Source organism: Dipteris shenzhenensis, chromosome 11 (assembly GCF_047967505.1).
Source record: "Dipteris shenzhenensis isolate YYH24624 ecotype China chromosome 11, Dip_SZ_1.0, whole genome shotgun sequence".
Lineage (NCBI taxonomy): Eukaryota > Viridiplantae > Streptophyta > Polypodiopsida > Gleicheniales > Dipteridaceae > Dipteris > Dipteris shenzhenensis.
This window is the reverse complement of record NC_141606.1, coordinates 27,703,569-27,725,197: the sequence shown is the minus strand read 5'-3', so window position 1 is coordinate 27,725,197 and position 21,629 is coordinate 27,703,569. Positions and strand designations below refer to the sequence as shown.

The following is a 21,629-nucleotide window of genomic DNA, read 5'->3' as shown; positions in this document are numbered from 1 at the left end:
GCATACCATGCACGAGGGGCCTGTTTCAGCCCATATAAAGCTTTGTTGAGCCTGCATACTTGAAGTGCATTTGCTGTAATTTCAAAGCCCGGAGGTTGTTTGACATACACCTCTTCCAGCAAGTCCCCATTTAAGAAGGCTGTTTTTATGTCCAATTGATGAACATTCCACTCAAAATGTGCAGCCATTGCAATAACTGAGCGGATGGTGGTCATCCGGGATGTAGGAGCGAATGTCTCCTCATAATCTATGCCCTTTTTCTGAGCATAGCCTTTAGCAACCAGCGTTGCCTTATATCTATCAATGGAGCCATCTGGCTTCCGTTTGACCTTGAAAACCCATCGTGTGCCAATGGCATGTTTACCCTGTGGCAAGTCTACAACATCCCAAGTCTGATTTTTTGCAATGGACTGCAACTCATCGTGCATGGCATTTATCCAATGCACATTGTCCTTTGCCTCTTCGAATGTGGCAGGCTCCTCCTCATCAAGGAGAGTACCTGCATATGCTGATTCCACTGAATTAGCACCTTCCATGTGCCTTGCTGCACTGCGAGTCCTGCCAGATAACGGGGCATCAATTTTACTCTCCCTGAGAGTCTGTAACAGCCAGTTTGGGACTGTTTTTGCTGCATGTATGTTTGCAATTTCTTGCTGCACCACCTGTTCCACTGCCTGTGGAGGGGGCAAGACATCCTGTGGCGGAACTGAAGCATCTGGAGGTTGCTGTAAATTCTGATTTGCATCAGAAAAATCAGCAGGGGAACCCAAGGCAATGGGTAGCAACCCCTCAAAGACATCCTCTGAAGACGAAGGCATTTGAAATTCAGCCTGAGTGTGAGCTGAATTTTCAGAAAATATCACATCTCTACTTACTATGATCTTGCGTGTAGCAGGATTGTAGAGACGGTACCCCTTGCTTTCTGCACTGTAGCCAACAAATATGCATTTGATGGCTTTATCTGACAACTTGTGCCTAAATTCAACTAGCACATGAGCATAAGCAAGGCATCCAAAGACTCGGAAGTGATCCACTGAAGGCTTCCTGTCATTCCAGACCTCATTAGGAGTTTTTGTTTTTAAAGCCTTAGTGGGAGCCTGATTCAAAATGTAATTGGCACACATCAAACCCTCTAGCCAGAATTTGTGAGGCATGTGTTTGCTTTTCAGCATACATCTGTCCATCTCCATGAGGGTTCTATTTTTCCTCTCAGCTTTGCCATTTTGCTGAGGGGTCAGCCTGACTGTGAGCTGATGCACAATACCCTTGCCTTTGAGAAAAGCATCAAATTCTGCAGACAAGTATTCCCCACCTCTATCCGTGCGCAATGTCTGTATCTTGAGTCCAGTTTCATTTTCAACCATGGCTGAAAAATGTTTAAACACCGTGAACACTTCAGATTTCTGTTTCAGCCCATAAACCCAAGTAAAATTGGAGTAATCATCAATAAATGTAACGAAGTAGAGATGACCACCCAACGATGGAGTCCTCATGGGACCACAGACATCACTGTGTATAAGCTGTAATTTGCGGACAGCTTTAACTGAACCATCCTTCTTGAAGGGGAATCTATGCATCTTACCTAAAATGCACCCTTCACAGGCATGTGGAGGAGGTATCTCAAGAGGTGGCAATGCATCAACCATGGAAAACTTCTGAAGTGTCATCAAGCTGTTGTAATGCATGTGGCCATATCTGCATGCCATAATTCTGCATTCTGCATGGCAGCTGTAGGGGTAGAAACTGCAAGAGCATGAGCTGCTCTTTTCTCAACAATATCAAGCTGAAAAAGCCCACGCAGCAGACTACCAGATAACCTTAAGGCATAGTCATCTTCCCTGTCTCGGACAGCACATTTTTCATCCTCAAAGATGACCTGAAATCCACCTCTGTTAAGAGTGGACACTGAAAGGAGATTTTTGGTTATGCCAGGCACATATAAGACATCAGAAAGTCTGAAAATTGAGCCATCAATGGCAGTGAGCTCAACATCTCCTGTGCCACGTACTGAATATGATGAGTTGTTGGCACAAGTGACTTTCTTACCAACGGGAGGTGGATGCAAGGAAGTAAAAAGACACTTCCTAGAAGTGATGTGCTTGGATGCACCACTGTCAAAATACCAAGTGTTCAATGTTTCATTAACATTGAAAGCGGATGCATCTGTAGAAGAGTCATAACTGCAAGTCAAAAATGCATATGTATCATCACTGCAAGTGGCTGTACTATCCCGAGCATCTGGAATAGCCAACCTAGAATCTGAAATGCAAGATAAAAAGGCATAATCCTGTCCAACAAAGTTGGTTGCAGCATCCCCACTGTCAGATGCATGAGGAGCTGAATCTGAAACAGCCATACCTGAGCTGTTTTTCTTTTCTTTTGCAAGCCTTTTCCTGCATTCTGCTATGTGATGACCTGGCTTTTTGCAGTAGTGACAAAAACCCTTCTTTTTGGGCTTACTTGCATCATTTTTAGCCTTTTGGGAAGGCTGTTCTGACCCACTGGAAGGCTGATTTACTGATGTCTTTGCCTGTCCCTTTGTTTTTGATTTAAACTTTGAGAGCATGGCTTGTTCACCTGCACGTGAAGCCAAATTTTTCCTGGTCTGCTCTTCCCGAAGCAGAAGTCCTATCAACTCATGAAAAGTGAGAGGATTTGCACCCCCCCTCAAGGATAAGTTCAGTGAGGTATGAAAGCTGAGATAAGACTCAGGAAGAGAATTTAGAGTGGTTGTAATCATCTCTGAATCAGGAATAATTTCGTCTATGTTTAACAATTGCTCTCTGGGATCCTGTAGCTTTGTGAGGTGGACTGACATGGAGTCACCTTCTTCCATATGTGTATTGCTCAACTCTCTTTTCAAGAAAGATACCCCTTGCATCATTCCGTGTTGCATACATGCTGGGGAAATTTTAGTCATCCTTCTTTATGTCGATGACTTACTGCTCATAGGGTCCAATGAAGACAAAATTGCAGATTTCAAAGCTGATTTGCAGACCAACTTTGACATGTCAGATTTGGGGCTGCTTCACTTTTATTTGGAGATCCAGTTCTCTCATGAGAGACGTGGCACTGTTATGTCTCTGAGATCCTGTAGCTTTGTGAGGTGGACTGACATGGAGTCACCTTCTTCCATATGTGTATTACTCAACTCTCTTTTCAAGAAAGATACCCTTGCATCATTCCATGCTGCATACATGCTTTCCAAAATATCCCACGCTACCCTGGAGGTCTTACATGACCAAATATGTGGAATGATAAATCTTTTCACTGAAAGAGAGATGCATGACAAAGCTAAGGCATCCCGTGAATCCCATCTCTTCTGCTCTGGAGTAGTGACTGTAGCTGTACCAACAACTTGTCCTACAGCTGCACCCTATGCACGACCTCTTCCACCTCCTTGCTGGGGAGGGGTAGCAGGTGCAATATCTGCTGGTCGGATCTCATCCCCATTGACATAGTCCCATAAATTGCGAGAAATCAGAATATTGCGTACCATGAAACTCCAGAGGGAGTAGTTGGTACCATCCAACTTGTCTTCCTGTGAAAGACCACCGAACTGGAAGTCATTCTGATTTTGATGGGCCATATTTGAGAAAGAGATTGAAGCAGATACAAAACTGAATTCCCTTACTGGGAATGAAATGCACAACTCCCAAAAAACACAGCCAAGCACGGGCTGTAAATGCAACTTAGATTTCTGTACTTGCACTGTCAGAAATCTGTCCAAGCATAAAAAAACTCTCCAGAATCTGCCAAAAGTGCTGCAAAACACTCCAAGAAAGGCAGTATGAACTGAATACTCCAAAAATTGCTCTCCCAACACAAAATCCCCAAAATGGGCCTGAAATTGCAACCGGAAAGGGGCAAATTGAACAAAAGCCCCAAATGTTGCAAGAATTGCGCTCTGTCTGCAAAAGCCCCAAATTTTACTGCAAAATTGGAGTGTAATCACAAAATCCCCAAATTTCTTCAAGAAATTGTACACTGCAGAACTGAAAGCCCCAAATTTCGAGCTTGAAATCGCAACCAGAAAGGGGCAAAAGTATTGAAAGCTCCAAATTTTGCAACTTCAGCAGAAAGCCCCAAATTTCAGACCAAATCTGCAATTTTTGCTCCAAGTGTAGCTCCGAAACTACACAGTGATTGCAATGTCTGCAACAAACAAAAATACCCCAAATGTACTCCCTGAAAACTGAGCCAAACTATGGCTATCTGCAAACAATGCCTGCAGAAATAAAACTCTGCACTGAAGACCTGCAATGTAAGGGTATGGACTGTGAGCTGACAGCATGGATCTGTCTGTGTATGGCCCTGTACGGATTTCGTACTTGTACGGACGACCGTACGAATGTACGGACTGCATACGACAGAAGCTGTACGGATGACGTACGGAGTACGGGTGACGAGGTACGGCGTACATACGACAAGGTACGGCGAGCAGATCTGCATGGCACTGTACGGCGTAGATATGTACTGCGCTGTACGGCAGAGTTGAACTGTACGGGAGCTGGAGGCAAGAAGCAGGAGCTGAAGGGAGCAGGGAGCACGGAGCTCTTGAACCCGCTCTGATACCAAATGTGAGGAGATGGTGAGTGAGAGAGAGCAAGAGAGAGTGAGAGCTGGAAGCTTGGAAGCTGAAAGCTGAGTTGCAATAGAAGAGAGTGTAAGAGTAGAACACAATGAGTGAGAGATAAGGTTTTGTCCTAGTGACAAAACCTTAGTAGTCACTAACCATAGTTAGTAAACTAACTGCGGTTAGGGGGAAAAACCTCTTAAAGAGGGAAAAGTGCCCCTAACTAGCTTATTATATTACATTGGTCACTACTGAATTATTTCTATAATTCTAATAGTTAATGCGTCTCATGCTATTGAATCCCGTGAGCCAAAAGATGCTTCACATGCACATGCTCTTCAAGATGATTGGGCATGGGCTGTCCATTGCTCATTTGATCCCTCCAAAGCTGATGCATTCTTTACTACTAATGATGCTCAGTCCTGGTACTTTGATAGTGGTGCTTCCAAACATGTCACATCTTGCAGACAATTGTTTCATTCTTTAGCTGATGCACCTCGAGGGGGGACTGTCACATGTGCTAATAATGCTTCATATGCTGTAAAAGGAATTGGAGATGTGTAGCTCACATCCATTTCAAGCCATCCTGTAAAAGGAATTGGAGATGTGCAGGTCTCTGAACTTGCGCAGCTTCTCTGCTCCCAATGTCTTCGTGAATATGTCAGCTAGCTGATCCTCTGTGCTGACATAAACTACTTCAATAAGACCTAGTAAAACCTTCTCCCACACATAGTGATAATGCACCTCAATGTGCTTTGTTCTAGCATGATAGACTGGGTTATTTGCCAAGTGTATACTGCTCATGTTGTCACAATAAATGACAACTGGCCCATCTGTAGAAGGATGCATATCATAAAGTAGCTTATGCAACCAAGCTACCTCACATGCAGCCATTGTTGCATCCCTGTACTCAGCCTCTGTGCTCGACAAGGCAACTGTAGGCTGTTTCTTGCTGCTCCAGGTGACTGCAGCGCTCCCAAAAGAGAACATATATCCACTGGTAGATCGTCTATTAGAAGTACTACCAGCCCAATCAGCATCAGTGTATCCATGCAACTGTATCTGAACTCCAGCCTCATAAAATAGTCCATACTGCAATGTGGACTTCACATACCTGAGTATGCGTCTAGCCACATCTAAATGCAGTTTCCTTAGAGCCTGCATAAACTGACTTACCAATCCAACAGCATATCTTAAATCTTGCCTGGTAATAGTCATATAAATCAGACTTCCTACTATGCGTCTGTACATAGTAGGGTCTTCCAGAAGCTCACCTGCATCTGTGCTCAGCTTCACATTCTGCTCCAAAGGAATTGAAATAGGCTTACAGCCTGTCATCCCATATTTGGACAGCATGTCCAATCCATACTGCCTCTGCAAGAGCTGTATCCCACTTGGTGATCTATTCACCTCAATGCCCAAGAAATAACGCAACTCTCCCAAATCCTTCATCTCAAACTTCTGCTTCAATAGCATTTTCACATGAAGGATATCTTCATCACTATCATCTGTGATGATCAAATCATCAACATAAATGACAAGCAGCATAATACCTTTCTCTGTTTTTCTCACATAGAGTGAGAAATCTGCCTTAGAAATCTGAAAGCCAATAGTGACAAGATACTGTCCTATCTTGCCAGACCATGCTCTAGGTGCTTGCTTCAAGCCATACAAGGCTTTCTTCAACCTACAAACAAACTCAGGATGAATAGCATGAACATAACCTGGTGGCTGCTCCATAAAGATCTCTTCTTGCAAATCACCATGCAAGAAGGCATTCTTTACATCTATCTGATGTAAAGACCATCCCTTTGATGCAGCCATAGTAATGACTGCTCTTACAGTTGCCATCCTTGCAACCGGACTGAATGTTTCTTCATAATCAATGCCATATGTCTGTGCATACCCCTTGACAACTAATCTTGCCTTGTATCTATTCACAGAACCATCTGCATTGTGCTTGATCTTATAAACCCACTTACAGCCAATTGCATTCTTGTCTTTAGGCAAAGGCACCGATTCCCATGTAGCATTTGCTTCCAAGGCATCCATTTCTTCATCCATGGCTTTCTCCCATTTTTCATTTCCCATGGCTTGCTCAAAAGAAGTGGGTTCTGGTTCCTGTATCACTTTGACCATATAGGCATAGTGAATGGCTGTAAATCCATCATATTTCAGCCTATCCACAGGATACCTAGCTCTGGTAGACCTGCGTAAAATAGGCTCACTTCCAGGTGCTCTCAAAACATCCATGGTCTTCCTTACTCCAGGTGTAGTAATAGAAGGAATACCCAACTCACATCAATGCTCTGTTCTGAGCCACTGGATTCACCATCCACATAAGAGTGACCTGCATTCACATCAGACATGGGCTGATCTACCTTCTCTTTTCCTTTTCGTGATACCTGCGTACCACTATCTGCATTGCTTTAAGGAGATTCTCTTGATCTCAATCTGCCTGTCCATGGCGAAGTATGTGAACCACTGCTAGAGGACAATGCAGGTCCACTGATATTTTGTGATTGCTGCTATGAATTCTGTGCAGCATTACCATTTTGTGCATCTACATCAATCATCACATTTACTGGTTTATACCAGCTGCTCATCGCATCAAAAACAACATCTCTGCTCAGTGTAAACTTACGAGTAGAAGGGTTATAGCATCTATACCCTTTCTGCTGCTTGCAGAGAATAACCAATAAAGACGCACTTCTTAGCTTTTGGATCCAACTTGGACCTCAACTCATCTGGCACATGAACATAGGCAATGCAACAAAAAATTTTCAAATGAGAAATGTCTGGCTTCCTACCAGTATACATCTCCTCTGGCGTCATGCCCTGTATTGCTGCAGTGGGAGTCCTGTTAATTATGTAAACTGTTGTAGCAACTGCTTCAGCCCAATAATAATCTAGTAGATCTTTTTCATTTAGCATGGCCCGAGATACCTCTCCAATATGCCTGTTTTTCCTTTCTGCGAGTCCATTTTGCTGTGGGGTATGACTGCTTGAATATTACTGCTTTATGCCATGCTCCTGCAGGAACCTTGCAAACTCATTTGAGAGGTACTCTCCCCCTCCATCTGACCTTAGGCATTTTATTTGTAGGCTTGTTTCTTTTTCAACCATAGCTTTAAAAGCTTTGAAGTGCCCAAATACTTCACTTTTCTTTTTCATAAAATACACCCAAACTTTTCTGCTGAAGTCATCAATAAAAGTGACAAAATAGTGACAGCCTCCAATAGATGCAGCTTTAGTAGTCCACACATCAAAGTGGATTGATTCCAATGGCTTTTTACTCTCTTGAACATGCCTAGGAAATGGTTTCCTTGCTTGTTTTCCAAATTGACAAGCTTCACAAACCTTATGCATTTCTGCAACCTTGAATTTAGGCAATCTTGGAACAATATTTTGGGCTTGTCCTGGTTTTTCCATTTTCCTTGCATCCTGCATCCACTCTGCATGACCTGTCATGTGGTTTGACGCACCTGAGTCAACATACCACACATCATTTCGTTCTTCTGCACTTGTCACAGAATTGGTCATGTGCTGCACCATAAATAGATGCTCATTTTTGTCATCACCTTGTCTACTGGAAGATGCATAATTGCCTTGCTGCAATTTTCCATTCATAATGTCATTCTGCTTTTTGTAGCAGTCCTTAGCCATATGACCCATTTTACCACAGTAGTAGCATTCAACATTGTTGTTTGCATTTTGGCCTCTCTGCCATCCACCACGGCCTCTTTGGCTCCCCCTGCCTCTAGAGTTACCACATCCTCCTCCATAGGACTGGTTTTCTTGAGTTTGCTGCATATTCTGATTTCTACCATGGCCTGCAGATCGGCCTCCTGTACCTCTGCCTCTACCTCTTCCAGCATTTGAGTAGAAGACAGTTTCTTTTGAAGTTCCTCCTGAAGAAGATGCACCCCCATTTCTCTACTCTTCAGAAATTAGAAGAGCAAACAACTCTTCAAAATCAGAAAATTTTTCACGGACGGCAATGGATGTCCAGAACTGTGCATAATCCTTTCCTAGACCATTCAAGGTCACAAAAACTAGATCATCATCTTCCACTGGCGACCCAATGGAAGCAAGTGCATCTGCAATTTTCTTCACCTTCATGTGGTAGTCATTGATGCTCATATTTTCTCTCTGCACATTGTGCAACTCCTGTTTGAGCTACATTTTCCTAGCTTGCATATTTGTGCTGTATATTTTTACCAAAGTATCCCATGCCTCCTTTGGCGTACTTGCATCCTGAATATGCACAATCATAGAGTCCGAAAGACTGATAGACAGCCAGTACATAACTTTTCTGGCTCTCTCATGCCATCCTTTAAATGCTTGCATTTCGTGTTGATTGGGAACATTAGGAAGAACTGATTCTTCTTCATTTCCTGTAATGAACTTTCAATAGCCTTTTTCCATAAGGAAATTCGTCATTCTAAACTTCCATGCCTGGAAGTTGTTCTTGTCAAGCTTTTCAGTGACAATCTGTGAAAGAGAATCAGACGCCATTACAAAACACTTGAAAATATTCTGTCACTGCAAAAAAACACAGCTTTTGCCTCACATGGGCAGATCTGTAAACCTGACGAAAGTGGTATTTGACCACACAGTCACTTCCTAGTGATGATTTTGCATCAACAGGCAACAAGCATGATTCAACAACTCCCAATATCTCTGCACATAGGCATACGATGTAATTTCTGCGGCAACTTTTCACCGACCAGTAGAGCAGTGGTCGCACAGCAAAAGCAAGGCCTTTTTCTAAGTGCCTGTGAAGAACTTCTGCCTTCAAAATGGGTCCCGAAATGGCCTCAAATCAGAAAAATAAAGTCACACCACGAAGGGCGTCTCAATTTGAGACAGTGCACTCTTGCACTTCTGGCTGTGCTACCTGCAGAGATTTGCTCCTAAACTTGAAAAAGGAAAGCAACACTGGTCCTCTTATCAGGACATTGCGAACTTGGTTTGCTTTCTTGAGCTTCTTACCACGAACAAGGCTCTGATACCATGTGAAGATAGTGGGAGAGAGGGAAGGAGTCTCACTTGCGGCTTTCTCACATACACAATGGGAGAATACACACACAGGTGGAGGCTGAAAACAGTTTTTCTCTTCTTAGTTGTGAAAGCCAAAAGAACTCTAGTACAAAGAAATAGAAGAACCCTATATGTGGGTCTCAAACCAAACTCAACTAACTAAGGTGGCATACTAACTGAGCCACAAACTAGAATAGATAAGGATAGCTGTCATCCAGCTATTATTCGTGGGCGGTGTACCAACTGCATCTGCAGCTAACAAGTCGGTGACATAAATGCACAACGGTCACCCTGGCATATCGAGAGTGGAGCTCGATATCTCAACAAGTACCACATTGAATGGACTGCCAGATACATATCAAGGGTTTGCTACAACCCTTCGATTAGTGGCCATGGGTAATCCAAACCACTATTCTTTTGATCAGCTAGTTACTTTGCTTTTGCAGGAAGAGCAAAGTAGAGCTAATAGACAAACCATTACTCCTAATCATGCATTTGCTTCACAGCAGACAGGAAGAGGCAAGGCTTCCAAGCCTATGTGCAAGCCAAAATCTGCACATAGCAGCTGCAATTCCTCCCGTGCATCTAAAAATACAGCAGATAAGTCAAAGAAGAAAAGATGCAACTATTGTCGCAAGCCTGGACACGACATTTCAGAATGCAGGAAGCGCATTGCTTCAGAGAAAAAGAAAGCAGGATTGAGTGTTAATGCCTCTCATGCTATTGAATCCCATGAGCCAAAAGATGCTTCACATGCACATGCTCTTCAGGATGATTGGGCATGGGCTGTCCATTGCTTATTTGATCCCTCCAAAGCTGATGCATTCTTTACTACTAATGATGCTCAGTCCTGGTACTTTGATAGTGGTGCTTCCAAACATGTCACATCTTGCAGACAGTTGTTTCATTCTTTAACTGATGCACCTCGAGGGGGGACTATCACATGTGCTAATAATACTTCATATGCTGTAAAAGGAATTGGAGATGTGCAGCTCACATCCATTTCAAGCCATCCTGTTACTCTGACAAATGTTCTTTTTGTGCCTGGAATTGAAGTCAACTTGATTTCAATTGCCACTTCAAGTTTCAGAGTTATTTTTGATGGCTACAGATGCCTAGTTTATGATCTTCGTGATGACAATGCCATAGTTCTCACTGGCACTCTGCAAAAGGGGCTTTATCACCTTGATCATCACTCAGCTGCACTTTCTATTGAAGCATTTGCAATTTCAGAGTCACAGCTTGCTGAAACTCATCTTTGGCATGAGAGAATGGGTCACCTCAATTATAGAGCTCTTGCAAAGCTACATTCACAGTAGATGGCAAATGATGTACCTCAAACTCACACAGTTTCCAAACATGTGTGTGAGGGTTGTCTTTTGGGTAAGATGCATCGGTTTCCTTTTCAAAAGAATTGTCCAAAACTCTCAGAAAGGAAATTGCAGCTAGTGCACAGTGATGTTTGTGGCCCAATGAGGACAAATGCCATTGGAGGGTACAAATATTTCATGACTCTTATTGATGATTTCACAAGATATTGCTGGGTATATCCTTTAAAAGCCAAATCTGAAGTTTTCTTATGCTTTCAGAGGTGGCTGAATATGGTTGAGAATGAATCAAGATGCGAGCTTGTCACCCTCAACACAGATAGGGGGGGAGAGTATATGTCTAAGGAGTTTGATGCATTTTTGTCTTCACGGGGCATTATTCACTCATGCACTACTCCTTACACTCCTCAGCAAAATCCTGTTCTGAAAGGAAAAACAGGTCCACAATGGAGATGGCCAAATGCATGCTTAAGGCCAAGTCTTTACCCAATAAATTTTGGCTTGATGCAGTGATGTGTGCCAACTATGCGCTGAATAGATCACCTACACGGGCATTGAAGACTGTTATACCTTATGAAGCATGGAAAGGCAGGAAGCCTTTACTTTCACACATGAGAGTTTTTGGGTCTCTTGCATATGTTCATGTGCCATCTCAGCTGAGACATAAGCTTGATGACAAGGCAATCAAATGCATATTTATTGGTTTTGCCGAAAAAACAGTGGCTAATTATATTACTTCGAGAACAAGATACAAGAGGTCAGCTTATAGCTGACGGGCTGCGTTCACAAATCGGACACAGCCCTAAAAGGTAGCAAAATAAACCATCCTCTCACGGAGGGATAAGACGAGTATGAATGAACAGCCATCGGGGTGGTGAGTAATGCCACCGAAGGCCCTGCGTAGTCTGCTTGAAGAAGAGGCCGTGTGTGTCCCAAGCCCGAAGGAAGCGTCTCCGCTTCTCCTGACCGGCCCGGGAGTCTCCCTGAATCTGGTCCCACTGGCCTCTGAGAGTATGAATAATCTCACTCCAAATCTCCGCCATGATCTGGGCAGTCGATAAGGAGGTGCCACCTAGGATCTGCGCGCAGCGCGAGGTCCAGATGTGCCACCCTGTGATGCTGCTAATAATCTCCCAGACTGGCTGCCTCTCCCGGACTCCTGTATCAGCCTCTGCTAGGTGCTGTGGGATACCCTCGAGCGGTCCCCACGTCCCCTGTGTAATAAGGAAAGTGGGGTCCTGCTGGCATGCCTCGATGATGAAGACCAGGTGCGGTGCTGCACCAACAGAACGCGCCCCAAGTGATCAATCCTAGCTCTGGTGCTGCGCGAGTAAGAATCCCAAAAGTCCACCTCCACACTTCCTGGGCGCGAGTGCAGCTCCACAGGCAGTGTTTTGGTGTCTCCTCATCCGCATGGCAAATCTGGCAACATCCGTCCTGGCCTATCTGCCTCAACCAGCTCCCCACTGGAAGACCTTTGTGGGCAAGAAGCCACAGGAAGTATGAGATCTTCCGCGGCCGCCAGCTCTCCCACAAGGCCTTCCAGAATGCCTGCAAAAAGAACCTGGAAATACCCTGTGCGTACCAGCTAGGTCGCTGGGTGGGGGGGCGGCTCTGCATCCTCCCGAGAACTCGCCTGCCCAGAGTCGTACTGTAGGCGAAGAAGGAAGTCGGCCCCTGTCCTGTCACAATCTCTGGCCACCACCACTCTCCTGGGTCCCACTCAAGCTCTGACAAGGCCCGCCCCTCCCAGAGCCAAAGACGCCAAAGCTGCACCTGGTCCTGCTCGATGCTAGGGTCGGTCCGCCAGACCTTCCCCAAGAGGCCTACGACCCGAACCCTTTGCCATGGGAGTAGGGGGTCGATGAGCGCACCCTCTCTCTTGAGTCGTCCATCCCCAGAAACCGCGAAGAAGGAGATAGAGGAGTCATCCATACGTCCTGCGATCACCAGTGGAATGCCACGGGGGGTGAACTGTCCCAGCCAGCGGGTGTCACCAGGCATGAGGATCTGATGCTCAGGTGGAACCAACCAAGCAGCTGGGATCGCACCGTCGATCTCCGTGCGTCTCGCCTGGGCTCCACGTGCACCTCCAGCTGCGTCTGCAAGATCAGTCATCTCCAGATGTCTGTACGTATCCCTCCAAACACGAAGGGATCGGGCTGGCCCCCTCATCCAGCCGTCCCACCTGATATGTGATCTCTCCCCCAACTGAAGGCCCTCGGCATCTCTGACCTGACCGTTCCAGATAAGCGGCTGACGATCGATCTCCTCCTGACAGCTGGGAGGGGACTGAATGAGACTGAGGCGGAGCCGCCTCCAAACCATGAGGAGGCTACGAACGAGTGGGGAGCGGGGCTGAGTGAGCGGGGCGGAGGTGAAGATCCACCTGAGGGACGGTAGCCACTCTCCACCTCGGCGCGGGACACAAGAGCCGACTCCCTGCTGAAGTAACATCTTCCACGTCTGCCCCCCTGGGGTCAAACCGCGAATGACAAGCTTGCCTAACAAGGCCTGACTCTGAAGCTCTGGATCAATGACCCCCAGGCCACCCTCAGCCTGCGGAAGAATGACTGTCTGCCAAGCAACCCTGGCTCTGGTATCTCTATGCCCATCCTCCCCAGACCAAAGGAAGTTCCGAACCAACCTCCTGAGCTGTGCCACGCTGGATCTCGAGAAGCACCAGCAGGAAGCCACATACCAAGCCGTGGCTAGGAGGACCTGGTTAACTACCAAGGCACGACCTGCAAGGGAGAGCTTAGCAGTGCTCCAGAAAGCCAGCTTCCGTCGGATGGAGTCTAGCACCGGGAGAAACTGCTGAGCTGGCGTGATGTCTAGGCCAACCTGGAAGCCAAGGTATCTAGCTGTCTGTCCACGTGGAATCCATCTGAAACCCAGAAATCGCCCCCACTGAGAACACGCCCCCGGGTCTGTGAGAAAACCAACTGATTTGTTCCAGTTGATTCTCGCACCAGCGGCCGAGCAGAAAACCTCCAGGACCATCCGCACCCTCTCTAGCATCCTCTCATCGTCCTGGACATAAAGGGCTGTATCATCTGCGTACTCCGAGTCCAAAAGCTCCGTGTCCTCCCGGAGTGGAAGGCGAACACCCCTGAGCCCTGTGGACCTCGCCCGAAGGTAGTAAGTCATGGCCTCGGCGAAGAAGAGAAACAGGTAAGGAGCCAGGGGGCAGCCCTGACGTACTGATCTCTCCAAGCTAAAGCGCTCACCCCCATCCTGCCTCCAATGATGACTCTGCTAGACGCTGTCCTGTACAAAGCTGAGATACCCTGAATCCAACCTGCCGGGAAACCTAGCCGCTCCAGAGTCCCCTCCAAAAAGGATCAGTCCACGCGATCGTAGGCCTTCTCGAAGTCGAGAAGTAGAATGACAAGGTGTGATCCGCTGTGCTGAGCCCACTCCGCCGCCTCTGAAAAGGTGAAGACATTATCTAGGATACTGCGATCCTGGACAAAGCCTGTCTGAGTGTCATGGACGAGGTCTGGGAGTAGAGGCCGAACTCTGGCACTGATCATCTTGGCGAGGATTTTGTAGGCAGTGGTAAGGAGAGTGATCGGACGCCACTGGCGGATCTCCTGTCTATCTCCTCCCTTCGGGATGAGGCAAATCAGTCCTGAGGAAAGGCTCTCTGGCATCTGACCGCTGCTGAAAATCCCCTGCAGAGCTGCAAGGAGGGGCTGATGGATCTGGTCCCAGAAGGAGGTGAAGAATGCTCGGGATAGCCCATCCTCACCTGGGCATTTCTGTCCGTCGATAGCCATCAAGGCCTCCAACATCTCATCCGAGGTGAACGGCGCCAACAACGTCGCCTGCATGCTAGGCTGGACCAGGGATGGAATGTGCCTCCACACCTCCTCACGGGCACGACTAGCACGAGGGGCAAGCGGCTCCTACTGGAAGAGGGTCCTGTAGAAGTCAGTGGCCAACCCCAGGACCTCCCCCGGATCCGTAACGATGTGACCATCCGCTGTCCTGAGACTCCGAAGCTGATCACCTGCAGCTCTCTGGCCATGCGTCCTGAAGAACTCCCTGCACATCCGGTCACCCTTCCGGGCCCAAAAGGAGAGAGAGGCGTGATAGGAAAACTCGGAGCGACGCTGGAGGGTCTCCTCCAGGAGGGCTCTGGCTCGAAGGGCCTGGATCCGAAGCTCCTCTGAGCCCGGGGAAGCCTGCTGGAGTCGTTGAATGGAGGCGAGGTCCCTCCGAAGAGCTCTCTCTCTGCCCCACCAATCCTGTCGAACCTGTAGGGCTGCGAGCTGGCAGATCTGGCTGGACTCCTGCAGAGCCTGCGCGACCGAGTCTACCAGATCCACGCCCTCCCCCCAGTCTCTGTCCCAAAGACTGCAAATACTGCTGCGCACGTCCACCCTCGAGAAGATGGAGTCGGGAATCCTGCATGATCGGGGGGGGAGGGTCTGGGCTGCCGAATCTAAAGATAGGAGCACAGGCGCATGGTCGGAGAGTGTCGTCCCTGGAACTATACCCGCCTGGCCGCCTCTACTGATGGCCCAATCACTGACATAAAATCTATCAAGCCTCTCCAGGAGTCTGCCTCCTTCCCTGCGGAAGCCCCAAGAGAAGTCCAGGCTCCCGTGCCAACGCCGGAAGGACGGGTCTCTCCAACTGTCCCTCCCTCCTGTCGCGAAGATGAAAGAGTCCCAAGCTGACTGCTTTGCCTGAGCCATACCTGTGAACTCCGGACCTCTGCCCTGCTGGTCCTCCAAGGTCTCCAGGTTGTTGAAGTCTCCTCCAACAATCCAGGAATCCATGTCTGAAAGAATCCCTGTAAGTGTCCTCCAGAAGATGGCTCTGCATCTGAGGTCTGTGGGAGCATAAATGTTGAGGATTCCTATTTTGGATCCCTCCAAATTCAGGCCTACCCAAAGGGCTCGGCCTGGGATCAACGTGCCGTGACCGAAAACTCCCTGGGCTAACTACTCGCACACGGAGGTACAGACACCCCCACTCCTCCCCTGTGCGCCGATCGAAGGCTCCCAATAAGTGTAGGAACGTCCAGGGAGAACCTTCCCGCAGCTACGGGAATGAGCCGCAGAAAGCTTGTGCTCCTGGAGCAAAAGTACATCCAATCGACCAATCACTGCAGGCTGAAGTTCCTGTCGCAAAATGAGCTTCCTGGGACCACGGGTGCCCGAAGAGTGAAACCCGTTCACATTCCAGGATACGAGGTGTAGGCTCATGGAGAGGGACGGGGGGCTGCGAACAACTGTCTGCTCGCGGTCGAAGTCGAAGAAGAATCAGACATATCGGAATGGAGGCGCTGCCGCTTATGAGAAGGTTTGGAGGGGGAGACGGGGTCGTCCTGCCCGTTCTTCAACACCTTCAGCAATGGCGAGAGGCCTCTAGTGCCATGAGCGAATGCTTTCTCGAGCCAGCTCGAGATCTCTGAAGTGGTCATCCCGTAGAAGGTTCGGAGTTTCTGTTGGGACCAAGCTCTGACATCCTGGGGGAGAGGCCATGACAGGGGGGTTCTGAGGATCACAATCAGTCGGAAGCGTTTGGCGGCGCAACGCCACCGCAGGCACACATCGCCCTCGGACCACTGAGTCTCGAGAAGCTGCCCACCGGACGGGCCTATCCAGGAGCAAACCTGGGCATGTGTCTGCTCTCTGAGAGCCTCCCAAACCGAGTTGTTTGTCCAGGTCTCGGTGCCATCGCTGAGGAACGTGAAAGCGAAGCTAGGGCCATCCCTGGGAGCCAAGGCAGCAATCTTCCCATCCACCCCTTTGCGGAGCAGGAAGATACTAATGTCGAGACAAGCCGGGAAGGTCCCAAGGTCGGCCACATCCAGGTAGTCCCAGGGGCCAGATCTGTAAAAGTCTCGAGGAAGCTCTCTCTCCTGGAGCTGAGACCCAGCTGAGTCTGCCACTGAGGGGCTAGCGGGAAGGGAAGCCTGCTCCAGTGGTGGTGTAGACTCCGGGTGTCCTGCCAGTGGGGGGGGAGGGGGAGGAGGCTGAGGGATAGGCGACTCGGACTCCACGGAGGCGACTGGCGGAGAAGGTGGAGGAGGTGGAGCGGGGGCTGCACTCGGCTGGAAAGCCGACAGTGCAGCTAACTCTGTAGGAGAGGCGAGGGGGACGGGGGGGGGGGGATGGGGATGCATCTGGAACTGGGGCTGAGGGGGAGGAGGAGGAGACCGAGGAAGAGGAGACGGGGGCTGAAACTGCAGGTCGGGCGAAGGGGGGGGAAACTAGGGAGAAGGCGGGGGAACGGGAGAGAGGGGGATCTGAGGCTGTGGAGGGCGGGCTGCCGTCGAAGAAGAAGCTCTCCCAGGTCCCTGGGGCGGCTGCCTGTCAGGTCTCTGGGGTGCTGCTGCAGGAAGGGTAACCTCTGCCTCCTTGCCTTTATCCGAAATCTTCTTGTTCTTTCCTCTTTTCCTTCGAACCTCGGTCCAACCGCCCACTACCTCTGGACCAGACTCCGGCTGCCTCGGCTCCTCCTGACGTGGCTGTCCGGGGGGGGGGGCGGGGGCGGGGGCGGAGGGGGCGGGGGCGGGGGCGGGGGGGGTCAAGACGAGCTGGCGAAGCGTGGACAAGCAGCCGCCAAGTGCCCAAAGCCGTGGCACCGCAGGCACTGACCTGGCTGTCCGGTGACTATCATGCTCTGGGTGATGCTGCCGGCACCTGTCACAATCTCGATCACTGCAGGGAGAGTCGCAGGATCCGCCACAGCCACACGGACTCGGGGAGCTCCTGCCGTGGTCACCGCGTCGGCAAAGGTGTCGTGCATAACCCAGCCAAAATGGGAGCCCAAGTCCCTGACAATCGGCCGCAGCTCAGTAGCAAGCCCTGGAAAAACTAGTGTCACTGGGTGGCGAGGTATACGGAACCGAACATCGAAATCCGCTGCGCTGAATCCACGGTACCATGGGACTATCATGATAATCTTCCCATCCACCGATGTGGGGGAACCGGCAATCAGGTTGCTCGCAGCTTTCTCATTGGAGAGTTTGAGCCAGAAGATGCCCCTTCCCATAAGGGCCACCTCCTCAATATGGCCATCCTCTAGCAGGAGAGTGGACTGGAGCCAGTCCCTGATGGCAGACCTGGAGGGGGAGTGTCCAATGACTACCGTAAACAGAGGTACGAGCAAAGTCAATGGCAACCTCCTGAACACGAGATGATTGTTGCTCTGTCAGGATAACGCGGTAGGCATCTGGAGAGGGAGGGTCCGACTGGGCCTCCGGATCCGGGCAGGGGGCCGCCATACCGCCAAGACTAACTGCAAGCTTCCGATGAGGAAAAAACAGGCTGCCACCCAAGAAGGGGGGACGAAGCGGGAGGTGGAGCCTGGGGGTGAGGCGGGCGAGGCGAAGTGAGGGGGCGGGGGGGTCGGAACGGAGGGCGGGGTGAAGGCTGCGGGGTGCGGGGAATACGGGAGGGCGCGGAAGGGCGGGGGGGGCGGGGTTGGAGTGGCGGGGGCGGAGAGGTGAAGCAGGGGGCGGGGAGAGCGGAATGGAGGCGGGGGGCGGGTGAAGCGAGGGGGGTCGGCGGGTGAGGCGGAGCGGCGAGAGAGGGGGGGGGGGTGAGGTGAAGCGAGGGGGGGGGTTGGGTGAAGCGAGGTGAGGCGGAGGGGCGGGGTGGAAGAGAGCGGAGGGGGGGTTGAGGGCGGCTGAGACGAGGGAGAGGGGGGGGGAGTGGAGGCGAGGGGGGGGGGGGGGGCGGCGATGGTGAGGTGAGATGGAGCGGAGGGGCGGGGCGAGAGAGCAGCGCGAGGGGGCGGGTTGGAGCGGGGCGGATGGTGAGGGAGCAGCGAGGGGGAGCGGAAGCGAGGCGAGGGCGCAGCGAGGTGGGCGGCGGGTGAGGGGGAGAGGGGACGGGGGGCGAGGGCGGAGGGGGAGGGGGCGGGGGTGGTCGCGGCGAGGGGAGGAGCTAGGGGGAGGTAGAGCTAACGGCGAGGGGGGGAGGGGAAGCTCGCAGGAGCGCTGCATATTTATTGGTTACAGCCAGGAGAGCAGAGGGTATCGGTTCAAGAGATGGCCTACAAACCCCCCTCGATGGGATGGGCTGAAGTACTCTAGAAACGTCTCAAAATACCTGGTATTTTCTGGTCATGGTGGCACATGTTCATCCAAAAGGATATAGCCAACTATGAATGGACAAGGGATGTCACATCATGTAACAAAGGGAACCAAGTGTAAAGCCTGTCGAAAGACTTCGAACTTGGGACAAGGAAGTGCCTTTGTAAACATATCTGCTATGTTGTCCTCTGTGGGAAGATAGGACAACTCTATGTCTCCTGCTGACAACCGCTCCCGAACATAATGATAATGAACTTCAATATGCTTGGTACGCGCATAAAACACTGGGTTACGCGCAATGGCCAAAGCACTCTGGCTATCAGTGTAGACAATAGTGGAGGATGTTTGGCGAATACCAAGATCTATAAGTAACTGTCTAACCAAACACACTCTATTGTAGCCGTGAAAGCTGCCCTGTACTCAGCCTCACAGCTAGATGTGGCAACTGTTGGTTGCTTCTTGCTGAGCCAAGAGATACATGAATTGCCAAGCAAAAAACAATTGCCAGTATGTGATACTCCGGTGTCGGAACATCCTGCCCAGTCACTATCCGTGTAAGCATGCATGGTAAGTGAACCCCGATCACCATAGAAGAGGGCTAAATCCTGAGTGTCTTTGAGATATCTAAAGACTCTCTTCACTGCCTGCCAATGCTGTGAACTAGGCATATGCATGAATCTGCTAAGCGGAGATACTGCATACTGTAAGTCAGGTCTGGTGTGACATAAATAAATAAGGCATCCAACAACCTGCTGATAAAGAGTGATATCACATGGTGGGCTCCCATCATGAGCTGAGAATTTGAAGCCAGGGTCCACTAGAGTAGAAATTGGCTTGCAATCCTCAAACTGAAAATGATCAAGGAGCTGTCCAATATACTTGGACTGAGACATCATGATACCCCCCTCAACATGAGCAAACTGAATGCCCAAATAATAGTGGAGCTGTCCCATGTCTGACATTTCAAAAATCTGCTGCAAATCAGCCTTGAAAGCTGCAATTTGCTGAGTATCTGGGCCCGTGATGAACATATCATCCACATATAAAGTCAGCACTAAAAAATCAGATCCACTCCCATGGACATAAAGAGTGGGTCCTGTGCGACTATTCTGAAAACCAAGGGATAGTAAGTGTGCATCAATTTTGGCATACCATGCCCTGGGTGCCTGCTTCAAACCATAAAGGGCTTTTCTAAGCCAGCATACCTTATTTTTAGAATTAACAACCTCAAAGCCAAGAGGTTGTGTGACATATACTTCTTCCTGCAGATCCCCATGAAGGAAAGCAGTCTTGATGTCAAGTTGGTGCACTTGCCAATGATGATGGGCTACAATGGCAATGACACATCTAATGGTAGTAATCTTGGATGTGGGAGCAAATGTCTCCTCAAAGTCAATGCCTTGTTGTTGGGCATACCCTTTTGCAACAAGACGGGCTTTGTATTGATCTATTCTGCCATCAGATTTCCTTTTTAATTTGTAGACCCACCGGGTTCCAATGGCATGCTTGTCGGAGGGAGATCTACTAATTCCCATGTGTCATTTTTAGCAATGGAATGTAGCTCAGCTCTCATTGCATTCATCCACTCTTTGCTGTCAAAAGCATCTTTATGGCACAGAGGCTCTTCATTGCAAGCTGTAGCAAGGAGTGCAAACTCAAGAAAGTGAACATGCTGTCTATTCCCTGATCTTGTCCGGGCAGCAAAAGGCTGATCTTGTTTGCTGTCCCTCAATGTATCAAGAAGCCATCTGGGAACTTGCCTTTGCTGTCTATTGACAGCTCTTTCTTCAGTGACTGCATCATGAATAGTTGATATTCATTACTTAAAAATTATTGGCCTTTTAAGGAACAACATGGCCCCCAAAGGGCCTAGATATGGTGCTACGTTTTGTGCTGGAAGAGAAACCTGCAAATCAGCATGAGGTAGTGGCTGATTATTGCTTAGTGGAGGGCCTGCAGGAGGCTCATGTTGCTAGTCAAAATCCTCTTCTGACGATGGCAAAGGTAACCAAGATTCAAAGGCATCAAACATGTCAACATCTAGCTTAGCTTTGCAGTCCACAAGAGGAGAAGTTGAATGTTCAGCAAAGATTACATCTCTACTGACAATAATCTTCCTAGTATTTGGTTGATAGGCCACCTAGGACACTTAGTCCTATGTGACACCTAGGACACTTAGTCCTAGGTCTAGGTACTTGTACTTTGTACTTCTCTTTTTCCTATTATCCTAGTTTTGACGTGATGGCTAATCTGTCGACTCTTTTGCAACCTACATTCTCTCTCTTTCATTCGATCCTACAGGAATTGGATGCAGGTTGTAGCCAATGATTGGCTTGGACAGTGGAATTGCTAATGAAGCATAATACAAGGGTGAGCCCTTGTGGGATGGAATCTTTCTCTCATGTTTTTCTCTGAACTTGCAAGTTGGTTGCTAGGTCTAGCATTGTGTGTCAGCTTTGGACAGCAAGGTTTTAGTTTATGGAATTCACTACCAGTTTGTACATGGAGGATCTTCTTTTGTATTCCGGTCAGCTCCACAGCTGGACAGCAAAGGATTGGCACGAGTAATAGCCTAGGTAGAGCTGTGTGGCTGAGGCTAGTTGTTGAAAACAGCTCCAGAGGG

General features: G+C 49.0%; 1 protein-coding gene across 3 annotated transcripts in view; it reads left to right on the top strand.

Annotated features, from left to right (window-relative positions):
• The window catches only part of LOC147896849 (diacylglycerol O-acyltransferase 1C-like), a 206,024-nt gene that overhangs the window by 81,758 nt on the left and 102,637 nt on the right, over positions 1–21,629 (top strand). The gene's annotated exons all lie outside the window — the stretch shown is intronic.